The sequence below is a fragment of the Colossoma macropomum genome, unplaced genomic scaffold (genome assembly GCF_904425465.1).
Source record: "Colossoma macropomum unplaced genomic scaffold, Colossoma_macropomum, whole genome shotgun sequence".
Taxonomy (NCBI): domain Eukaryota; kingdom Metazoa; phylum Chordata; class Actinopteri; order Characiformes; family Serrasalmidae; genus Colossoma; species Colossoma macropomum.
In genome coordinates, this window is record NW_023494789.1 from 24,391,825 (window position 1) to 24,403,454 (window position 11,630).

Sequence of the window (11,630 nt, forward strand, 5' to 3'; positions counted from 1 at the left end):
TCTCTCTCTCTCTCTCTCTCTCTCTCTCTCTCTCTCTCTCTCTCTCTCTCTCTCTCACAAACGTACGTTCACACCAGGAGGCAGACTGTCTGGTAAATCGATTTCCTGATAACTGTACCAATTTTTAGCCGTTTTCATTTTTTTATTTGAATTGAATCGAGGCTTATAAATCGATGAAACTGTTTCGGACACCACTGGACTGTTTTACCGATTCAAACTGTTTTTTTTACACCCCTACTACTGGGTTAAGTATATATCCCACAGCTCAATTTTGGGGGAGGCTCGGGGGTCCGTCCTTACTGCAACGGCTCTTCCTAAGCACTGCAGGACTTCTCATAGCTCACTGTGTCAAGTCCAGTGCTAAAAAAGTTTTAATTAATAATAATCGCAATAAACAACGGTTTCACTAAGAAATGTAGGTTGTTTACTGTATGTTATTGTTGCCAAACAACCACAGAGTGCTGAACCTGGAAAAGAACTGATGTAATTTCATGAGTTTTCTTGAACTTTTCTTGAACCTCATTTTCTGTCACATAATGTCACATCTCTTGCCTGTTCCCCTCCACGCCAACAGAGGTCTCACTCACCTGAGTACTGATTCATGCCGACACCTGTCTGTAATCAGAAGCCCATTCGTGGGCTACTTAAGTTGTACCCTGAACTAAGCTCCATGCGAAGTCTTGTTAAGGTTTTGTTAGCGATTCTGAGCAGTATACTGCTTGTATGTATTCTCTGATTATGACCCCTGGCTCACATTATAGATATCTGGATTGTGGTTTTGGACCCTCTGCCTTATCTCATGTGAAGCTCTCATGGTTTTGACCCTGCCTGTCTGTGTTTATGATGCTTGGAATTCTTCAACAAACCTGCACTTGATTTCAATTACTCACTGGAAGGTTCATCGTTACACATAATTAAAATTTCATTTTTTAATACAGCCTTATGAGTAGTTTTTGCTCACCAAGTAACCACTACATTCCTTCTGTTCTTTCTCTTTCATGATGTGAGCAAAATTGACTCATTGACACATTTAGAAAACATGTATGAGCCTGAATTCATCATCTCCTCAGGAACCCTCTCTCCCTGTTTCTGCATTGTGCCGGATCTGCTGGATTTCTTCAGAGAGAATCAAAGATAAAGACACACTGAACAAGACAAACCTGATAAAGAAATGGAGACTTGTTCAGACTGCAGGCGAATCGGGTTTGTTTCTCAAATCAGATCTTTTGCTTTGATTGTCCGCTCTGTAATTTGTGAGTGATCAGATCTGATTTGTGTGTCCAGATATCACCAGTCTGTCAGCATGGGTTGGCATAATAACAATGTAGGCATCAGTAACTGTAGCTATGCTGGTGAAGCGGATTTCAAATGTAGCTGCAGGAGAGATGGAGGAGCATCATCTCGCCCTCCAAACTCTTCAGAATTATCTTTATAATCATAAATCTTTGGAGCTCTTCATGAATCGCAGCACTTTTGTCACTCTGCTTTTGATGTTGTCGTTGTATGTCCCGTTGTGAGTGATGCAAATGACACTTTGAAATCCGATTTGAGCATCCAGAGCATCCAGCCTGAGACGCATCTGCAAAAATCTGACTGGAGTCGCATTTCAAACCACCTCCAAATGTGGTTTGTATCTGATTTGCAAAAATCAGATTTCATGTGTCAGACTATCAAACATCAATCTGGGTTCAATCTGGATATGACAAAAATTGGATTTGGGCTGGCAGTCTGAACATGGCCAAAGTGAGCTAAACCAGTCAGCGAGCAAAGAATTTGTAGAGAGCAGAATTGCCACTCTGTAAGGTCTTTTGGGTTTGTCGGATTGAGTGAGTCCAAAATTAGAGGGTTAATATGGACCATTTTAGCAAAATCATAGCAGTAATACTAATCAATCAGTGCTCAGTAGCAGTAATGTGAACCAATCAGCACTCAGTAGCAGTAATGCCAGTCAATCAGCATTCAATAGCAGTAATGCTAACCAATCAGTACTCAGTAGCAGTAATGCTAACCACTCAGCACACAGTAGCAGTAATGTGAACCAATCAGCACTCGGTAGCAGTAATGCTAACCAGTCAGCACTCAGTAACAGTAATGTGAACCAATCAGCACTCGGTAGCAGTAATGCTAACCACTCAGCACTCAGTAGCAGTAATGTGAACCAATCAGCACTCAGTAGCAGTAATACCAATCGGTCAGTTCTGGAGCTCACTGTGCAGAGACATGTTTCAAACCAGCTTTGGATCAGGCATTTCAGAATGTTGAAAGTAAACTTTGAAAAGCTCATTGCAAGATCAAACGTGACTCACATCTGGAGTTATGAGGCTATGAAGACAAGTTGAAGTCATGTGTCTGTCTACATTTTGTGCGAAACTGATTGTTTTGAACATTTTGATATATGATATATGGGTACCATCTTGTATGCAAGTGCCTTTGAAGGCACGTTTAAGAACATATGCAAAAATTAAGAAATTAATTTAATTGAATAATGGAAAAGCCAGAAATTCAAAAAACACCCAAATATCACAGAAAGAGGTTTTTACGCTAAGACAAGGTGGGAAAGGGTGACGGAGAAGGGCTTTTCGAATAAGCAATGACGTGTCACGCCGTAAGTCACATGATTCTGTGATTCCTAAAGACGGTCGATCATGGCGCAGAGCTCTTCAAAAGTTACTTTTGACATTCTGAAAAGCTGGTTTGAAACATGTCTCTGCACAATGAGCTCCAGAACTGTCTGGTGTGTTTGTGTTCCCAGATGTGAGGTGGACGTCAACAGGGTGGCACAGAGATTTCAGCCCTCATTATGCAGCCACTGCTCATCCTGCCTGGCATCTCTGAGCTACAGTAAAAACTTATTTAAATCTCTCCATCTGGCTCGTTTCAATGCGGCCCCTAATCAAGTCTGCCTATCTCATCTAAAGATTCTTCACAAAACCACAGTGGATGGAAACACTGGACTTAATTTGCATTTTTTTTTCTGCTGAAATTTTGTAAATGCATAAACATTTGCAAAACGTTTGAATGGAAACCTGCCTAAAGTAAATGTGCGGTTGTTCCAGGAACTCAGTATATTCAGGTATATTCTTCTCTTTCACTCTCTGTCTATTTTTTCGACACCCTTGTTTCCTGTGTTGACCACCATATCATATTTGTCCTGTCACTTTTAGCAGTCACATACCACAAGTCTTTCCACATAAATCCTGTTGATGTCATGGAACTTTAAAGAAGTAAATAAACCAGTTTAGTTGTCTCATGTTTTGGGGACAGGGAGAACCTTGGGGGCGGCAGAGAGCTGAAGCAGAGAGTGTACAATAAAGTTTAAAAGAATTGAATTGAGCTCATCAGAAATAACTTTGCTAGGTTTGAAGGTTGAATATTGCTGTGTGTAAGTACTGCTGTGTCTCAAGCTTTATAATTAAAATTTGAATGAAACACCTGCCCCACCCAAGCACATTAAGACAGTGAGCTTCTTTTCATTGCTCACTGGAAGGTTCATCGTTACACATAATTAAAATTTCATTTTTTAATACAGCCTTATGAGTAGTTTTTGCTCACCAAGTAACCACTACATTCCTTCTGTTCTTTCTCTTTCATGATGTGAGCAAAATTGACTCATTGACACATTTAGAAAACATGTATGAGCCTGAATTCATCATCTCCTCAGGAACCCTCTCTCCCTGTTTCTGCATTGTGCCGGATCTGCTGGATTTCTTCAGAGAGAATCAAAGATAAAGACACACTGAACAAGACAAACCTGATAAAGAAATGGAGACTTGTTCAGACTGCAGGCGAATCGGGTTTGTTTCTCAAATCAGATCTTTTGCTTTGATTGTCCGCTCTGTAATTTGTGAGTGATCAGATCTGATTTGTGTGTCCAGATATCACCAGTCTGTCAGCATGGGTTGGCATAATAACAATGTAGGCATCAGTAACTGTAGCTATGCTGGTGAAGCGGATTTCAAATGTAGCTGCAGGAGAGATGGAGGAGCATCATCTCGCCCTCCAAACTCTTCAGAATTATCTTTATAATCATAAATCTTTGGAGCTCTTCATGAATCGCAGCACTTTTGTCACTCTGCTTTTGATGTTGTCGTTGTATGTCCCGTTGTGAGTGATGCAAATGACACTTTGAAATCCGATTTGAGCATCCAGAGCATCCAGCCTGAGACGCATCTGCAAAAATCTGACTGGAGTCGCATTTCAAACCACCTCCAAATGTGGTTTGTATCTGATTTGCAAAAATCAGATTTCATGTGTCAGACTATCAAACATCAATCTGGGTTCAATCTGGATATGACAAAAATTGGATTTGGGCTGGCAGTCTGAACATGGCCAAAGTGAGCTAAACCAGTCAGCGAGCAAAGAATTTGTAGAGAGCAGAATTGCCACTCTGTAAGGTCTTTTGGGTTTGTCGGATTGAGTGAGTCCAAAATTAGAGGGTTAATATGGACCATTTTAGCAAAATCATAGCAGTAATACTAATCAATCAGTGCTCAGTAGCAGTAATGTGAACCAATCAGCACTCAGTAGCAGTAATGCCAGTCAATCAGCATTCAATAGCAGTAATGCTAACCAATCAGTACTCAGTAGCAGTAATGCTAACCACTCAGCACTCAGTAGCAGTAATGTGAACCAATCAGCACTCAGTAGCAGTAATGCCAGTCAATCAGCATTCAATAGCAGTAATGCTAACCAATCAGTACTCAGTAGCAGTAATGCTAACCACTCAGCACACAGTAGCAGTAATGTGAACCAATCAGCACTCGGTAGCAGTAATGCTAACCAGTCAGCACTCAGTAACAGTAATGTGAACCAATCAGCACTCGGTAGCAGTAATGCTAACCACTCAGCACTCAGTAGCAGTAATGTGAACCAATCAGCACTCAGTAGCAGTAATACCAATCGGTCAGTTCTGGAGCTCACTGTGCAGAGACATGTTTCAAACCAGCTTTGGATCAGGCATTTCAGAATGTTGAAAGTAAACTTTGAAAAGCTCATTGCAAGATCAAACGTGACTCACATCTGGAGTTATGAGGCTATGAAGACAAGTTGAAGTCATGTGTCTGTCTACATTTTGTGCGAAACTGATTGTTTTGAACATTTTGATATATGATATATGGGTACCATCTTGTATGCAAGTGCCTTTGAAGGCACGTTTAAGAACATATGCAAAAATTAAGAAATTAATTTAATTGAATAATGGAAAAGCCAGAAATTCAAAAAACACCCAAATATCACAAAAAGAAGTTTTTACGCTAAGACAAGGTGGGAAAGGGTGATGGAGAAAGGGCTTTACGAATAAGCAATGACGTGTCACGCCGTAAGTCACATGATTCTGTGATTCCTAAAGACGGTCGATCATGGCACAGAGCTCTTCAAAAGTTACTTTTGACATTCTGAAAAGCTGGTTTGAAACATGTCTCTGCACAATGAGCTCCAGAACTGTCTGGTGTGTTTGTGTTCCCAGATGTGAGGTGGACGTCAACAGGGTGGCACAGAGATTTCAGCCCTCATTATGCAGCCACTGCTCATCCTGCCTGGCGTCTCTGAGCTACAGTAAAAACTTATTTAAATCTCTCCATCTGGCTCGTTTCAATGCGGCCCCTAATCAAGTCTGCCTATCTCATCTAAAGATTTTTCACAAAACCACAGTGGATGGAAACACTAGACTTAATTTGCACTTTTTTTTCTGCTGAAATTTTGTAAATGCATAAACATTTGCAAAACGTTTGAATGGAAACCTGCCTAAAGTAAATGTGCGGTTGTTCCAGGAACTCAGTATATTCAGGTATATTCTTCTCTCTCACTCTCTGTCTATTTTTTCGACACCCTTGTTTCCTGTGTTGACCACCATACTATATTTGTCCTATCACTTTTAGCAGTCACATACCACAAGTCTTTCCACATAAATCCTGTTGACGTCATGGAACTTTAAAGAAGCAAATAAACCAGTTTAGTTGTCTCACATTTGCAACAATTAAATTGCAGGATTTGCCTTTTCTCAGGAAACACACCTGAGATGAAAAGAAGCTCACTGCCTTAATGTGCTTGGGTGGGGCAGGTGTTTCATTCAAATTTTAATTATAAAGCTTGAGACACAGCAGTATTTACACACAGCAATATTCAACCTTCAAACCTAGCAAAGTTATTTCTGATGAGCTAATTCAATTCTGTTAAACTTTATTGTACACTCTCTACCTCAGTTCTCTGCTGCCCCCCAGGTTCTCCCTGTCTCCACAACATAAACACACAGCCAGCAGACTAGCCTCACTGTACAATAAGAGTCTCTGTAGACAAAAAAAAAAAAACAGTGAATAAATGCTGTAGAACAACTACCCCAAAATTTATGAGAAAAACATTTCCCAAACACACTACACTACGCCTCACCCCCCCCTCTCCCGCCTTACAAAAGTCTTCATCCCTGAGTAATTACAAAGTCCTTAAACCAAGCTGGAAGCCACACCATTCTTCTGGGGTGTGCTGGGGTGGGGAACCCCCCCAAGCTAGGTAGTAGTCTGCACTGACTGGGGTTAAGGGAAAGCATTGAAAGGGGAACCAAGTTGTGCTCCATCAGCATCCTCTCCTGGGCTGGACAATGCACATGACTGTCGCAGGAGCCTCAGATAGCTCTTCCCCAGTGTTGTACACAACTTCTCCTAACCTTTCTAGGACCCAGCATGGTCCTACTCAGTATCTGTCCACTTTAGGGCACCTGCCCTTCTTTCTCTTTGGGCTGTGGACCCATACAGGCTCCCCTACTGCGACGTGCCTCCCATGAGTGTGCAGGTCATAGTTCCTTTTCTGTCACATGCCAGAACTTAGCAATTGCTTCCTAGCACATGCACATGCTGTGTCTATGCGATCTTGGACCTGCCGGGTGTACTCTGAGCCTGCTGGTTCTGGTAGGGTGTCTGGGGGTGACCTACAGCTAGTTCTGCAGGGGTCCTGATTTTCCTCACCATGCTGCTTGGATGTAAGAATAGCTAGCCGCTCTTCCAGAATGCAGTTCAACCTTTTCACCAACCCATCACCATGGGGGTGGGTGAGGTGGTGCGGGTCTGCCAATACCCAGCCACTCACACACGGCAGTGAACACCCTGGATTTGAATTTGTGCCTTTATTCACTATGGATGGACTGAGGAAACCCATACCTACTGAACATCCCCTCAATGGATGACAGTCAGCATAGGCCTCTGGCCATTTGGTGAAATAATCCATGACAGACAAACACAATACAGTCAATGTCTCCCAGCAGTGTGTGGAAATGGCCCTACTATGTCAACTCCAACCCATTGCATGTGCTTGCTCACTGGAAACTACTGCAACTGGGCTCAGGACTGCCCTTGGGGTCCTTTGCATGCAGTACACAAGTCACACCCTCTGCAAAAGTCCTCTACATCCCGCCTCAGCTATCCTCAGTAAAAACTGTTAAAGAGGGTGAAGAGTTTTCTTGACTCCAAAGTGACCAGGCACTGCTGAGCCATGCATGGCTTTTGAAACTTCCTCCTGCATCCCTCGAGGCATGACTATCTGCCATCTCTTCTCCCCAGTCACTGGCTCAGTCCCTTGTATGGAGACAGGATCGCCACCACCTCCCAGTGGGGCCATTATTGTGCCCTTAATGACTGTGTCACTGGCTGCAAGTCTGGGTCCCGCATTTGTTGGTCAGCCCACTCATTGCTGTCCATCTCTCGTAGTACAGCAAAGCTTTGTATGGTTGCCTCGCATGCCACCTCAACCTGTACGCCCTCACCTTGTTTCAGCTCCTGCTCTCTGGCTTCTTGGTGCTCACTGGACTTGCATGTGTGTTCACTACATGGGCGACAGGATAGGGCATCAGTTTTACCATGCTGTTCGCCCGCACGGTGGGGTATAGTGAATTCGTAGGTCTGTAGCTCTTCTAGCCTATGGGCCACCTGCCCCTAAGGCTTACAGAAGGTCATCAGCCACTGCAAGGAAGCAAAGCCTGGGAGCAGTGTGAGAATCATCATCTTTGATTTCTCCAGTGTTTTTAACACCATACAGCCTAGGCTCCTAAGGAACAAGCTGGAGAACACAGGGGTGGATCACCACCTATCAAATTGGATTCTGGACTACCTCAAAAACTGACCACAGTATGTGAGGGCACAGGACTGTGTGTCTGACATAGTGGTCAGTAGCACAGGGGGCCCCTCAGGGAACAGTCCTGGCACCGTTCCTCTTCACCCTGTACAACACAGACTTTATGTACAGCTCACCAAACTCCATCTACAGGCGTGTATTCCCTCCACCAGAGAACATCCAGGGAATGGACACAGAGAGCGGACTACAGGTACCTGGGATATTACCTCAACAATAGACTGGACCGGTCAGATAACACAAGTGCACTTATAATACACTTAGAGTCTGCTCTGGCCTTACCTATCTGCTTAGGAGACTGAGGTCGTTTGGAGTGAAGGGGGCGCTCATGAGAACCTTTTTCGACACCGTGATGGCATCAGCCATCTTTTATGGAGTGGTCCGCTGGGGTAGCAGCATCTCAACTGCGGACAGGAAGAGACTTGATTGACTCATTAAGAAGGCTAGCTCTGTCCTGGGAAGCCCCTTAGACCCAGTGCAGGTGGTGGGAGACAGGAGGATGTTAGCCGGACTAGCAAATATGGATCCCAGCCATCAAACTGATCAAAGGCAGTGAAAGTCTATGCAGCACCCACTTCATATCTGAATGTAGTGTTTTTTTTTAAGGGTGATCGGCTATCAACACATCCGAGCTGTGGTTATGATACTGATAGCATTTTCTGACGAGACTGAAGTCGGCTTCTTATTCACCTGCTTCTTGTTCATTTTTGTTCATACTTATTCACCTGCTTCTTGTTCATAAGATTGGACATTTCGACAAGGTCAGACAATTCATCAGCACACCAGTACATTTCTGGTTGCTAACCTTAGCTAGTGAGGCAATAAATAAGTTAGCACTGTGTGTGTTTCATATCAATGATAGCTAAACTAAATAATATTGGTTTTGTTCAGTAGGTCATTTTCTAACTAACTGGCCAGATAAACAGTTTATTTAGCTCAGCGACACTAGCAGTGCCACCATGATCCTGATATTGTCAGATAAAGAAAAGAATAGACAGACTCAACAGACAACTAAACCAGGTAAGTTGGGTAAAATTCCTAGGCTATGTCAGTAAGCTATAAAGTTTTCTGTGATTTGGGTAAGTCCCTTTAGCTAAACATTTAGTGAATAGCAAACTCGGGGCATTGATGACGAGTGATAGTCAGCTATTGTTAGCTAACATTTTGCATAATGCTATTTTAATACACAAATGAAAGATGAAAAAATGCAACTCTAAAATGGAATTTTATAATTGAGTCAATAAGAATTTACAAACAATGTGAAATCTAGGACAGTAGCCTTTACAGAATAACAGTTCCTAACTTCATAATCTTATCATTAACTCCACATAAGAAAACAGTATTACACAAACATCCTAACTAGACTCAAACTCCTAAAAAAATCTCTGCAAACCCAAAAGGTGGTAGTTTTGTTCTTTCCTAAACGACTAAGTTTATGTTCATCAATACCCAAAACAACAGTTATATTCTTTCATACAGGTTGACACAGGACCTATAAACATGTATTACATTAAGAACTTACAAGGAAAATCACAAACATTGTTCATAACGTTAGATATGCCAGTACAGCGCTGCACTCATAGCACCACTCAGCAGGATGTGTTATGCTGGGGGCGGTTCATGCTGAGCAGCCATGGGTGGGCTGCACCAACAAGAATTAAGTTAAACAGAGTTTAGACCTAATGAAGGGTTTGTTAACCTAGGATTTGTTTTAAATTGTGTTGCACCACTTAATGTTAATCACAGATAAACAAATTTGTGCTTAAAGCCTTAATCTGTGCCTCAACCAGCCATAATTTTGATTGACAATAACTTTTTTCCATTTTTGAGAGTAAACTAGCTCAAAGCTACATCAGAAACAGCTCTCACAAGCAAAGAGTGAATTCAAATATTTAAACAATCCGTTATTAGACCTGGAGGCTCTGCGTCAGCAGGGGGCACTGTTTATTCAGCACTGAAAAGACTGCTTACAATGTACACTAAACCTGTCTGTAATTTTAATCAAAATATTTTAAATACAAACGCTCTGTATGTTATTCTGTAAGCCACAGTAAAAACTCTATCATTATTTAATTCTTACACAGAATATTGTTAAAGTAAACTTTTAGCCTGCTAGCTAATGCTAGCTAGCCATCTGCCAAGCTGTTCATCCTGGATCAGCTAGTTCAACAAGGCCGCGTTCGTATCTTGAGTTTATTCTGTCTTCAGCTGTTTACTTCATTTACACGTAGTTTAAAACTGTAAAACGTGCATTATTTAGATCCGCTGCTGTGTTTATGTTCTTCTATTTCAGTGATTCACACAAAAGCTACAAGAGTGTGTTGTTTATTTAATAGCGATGATGTGAAGATGATGAAGTCTCAGCTGACACCGTCTTGCTTGTATAAGATGTTTATTACAAAGTAAAGCGGTATCATATCAAGCACCATAAAGTACCTGAGAGGGGATCCGTGCCAATTCTGAAGTGTCCCCTTCAGAACAGTATAGCCTACTGCTTTATATAGGGTGACTGCTTTCGACAAAGGGAGCAGAACATATGGTCCTTCTTAAAATAGTCTCATTCATCTGGAACTAAAAGAGGAAGGGGACCTTGACCCTTGGACCTTTGGACTGGGGGCCCCCTAACTTAAACATTCCAAACCTAGTCAGATAACACATGGAGCTTGGATACTACAAGTGCTAATAGCGCCCCCTTTTGGGAAGAATCGTTAACCAACAGTGAGTTACAACAAAGTCCTTTTAAGTTTTCTATGTTTTATATTAATATAGTTTTACTCAGAGAAGGATTTTATATTCTGCATAGAACACTCATTTTTTAAACAAATTTGTAAAATTAAACCACCAAAATAGGAAGTTTAAATTTAATCCTTGAATGAAGTTTAAATCAGGGGTGTCCAATCTTATCTGCAGAGGGCCGGTGTGGCTGCAGGTTTTCACTTCAACAAAGCAGGAGGTCACCTAATGAAATGTATGAAGACAAAGACCATCTGATTAAAGTAGAATCAGATGAGCTGCAGCTTGTTTGGAGTGAAAACCTGCAGCCACACCGGCCCTTTGTGGACAAGATTGCACACCCCTGGTTTAAAATAACGGTGCAACAAAATTAAATTTAATCTAGATTTACTGTAAAAGTAATCCAGAATTAAAATTATGGTTTAAATGTAATCCTGATTATTTTTAAACTAGGTTTAACGTTTGGTGCTACAGAATTAATAGATAAATCTTGATTAAATCAGAGTTTCAGCTTTATACTTGTTGGTGCAGCCCACCTACATGTTCAGAAGACCTGTCACTCAAATCAGTTGACCAATAGAAAGTGCAGGTGAGCGCCCTTTTCTAAGACCCGCCCCCTGTTAAAAAGTGCCAAAAGTCAGAAGTAAAAGAAAGATTTCTGATGCAAAAATATATCAGCAAAATCAGCAAAAAAAACTCAGACTTGACGGTATACATTAAAACAACAATGTGGGGAAAAAAGTAAACAAACAGTAACAAACTGTAAATATACAGTCAGAACA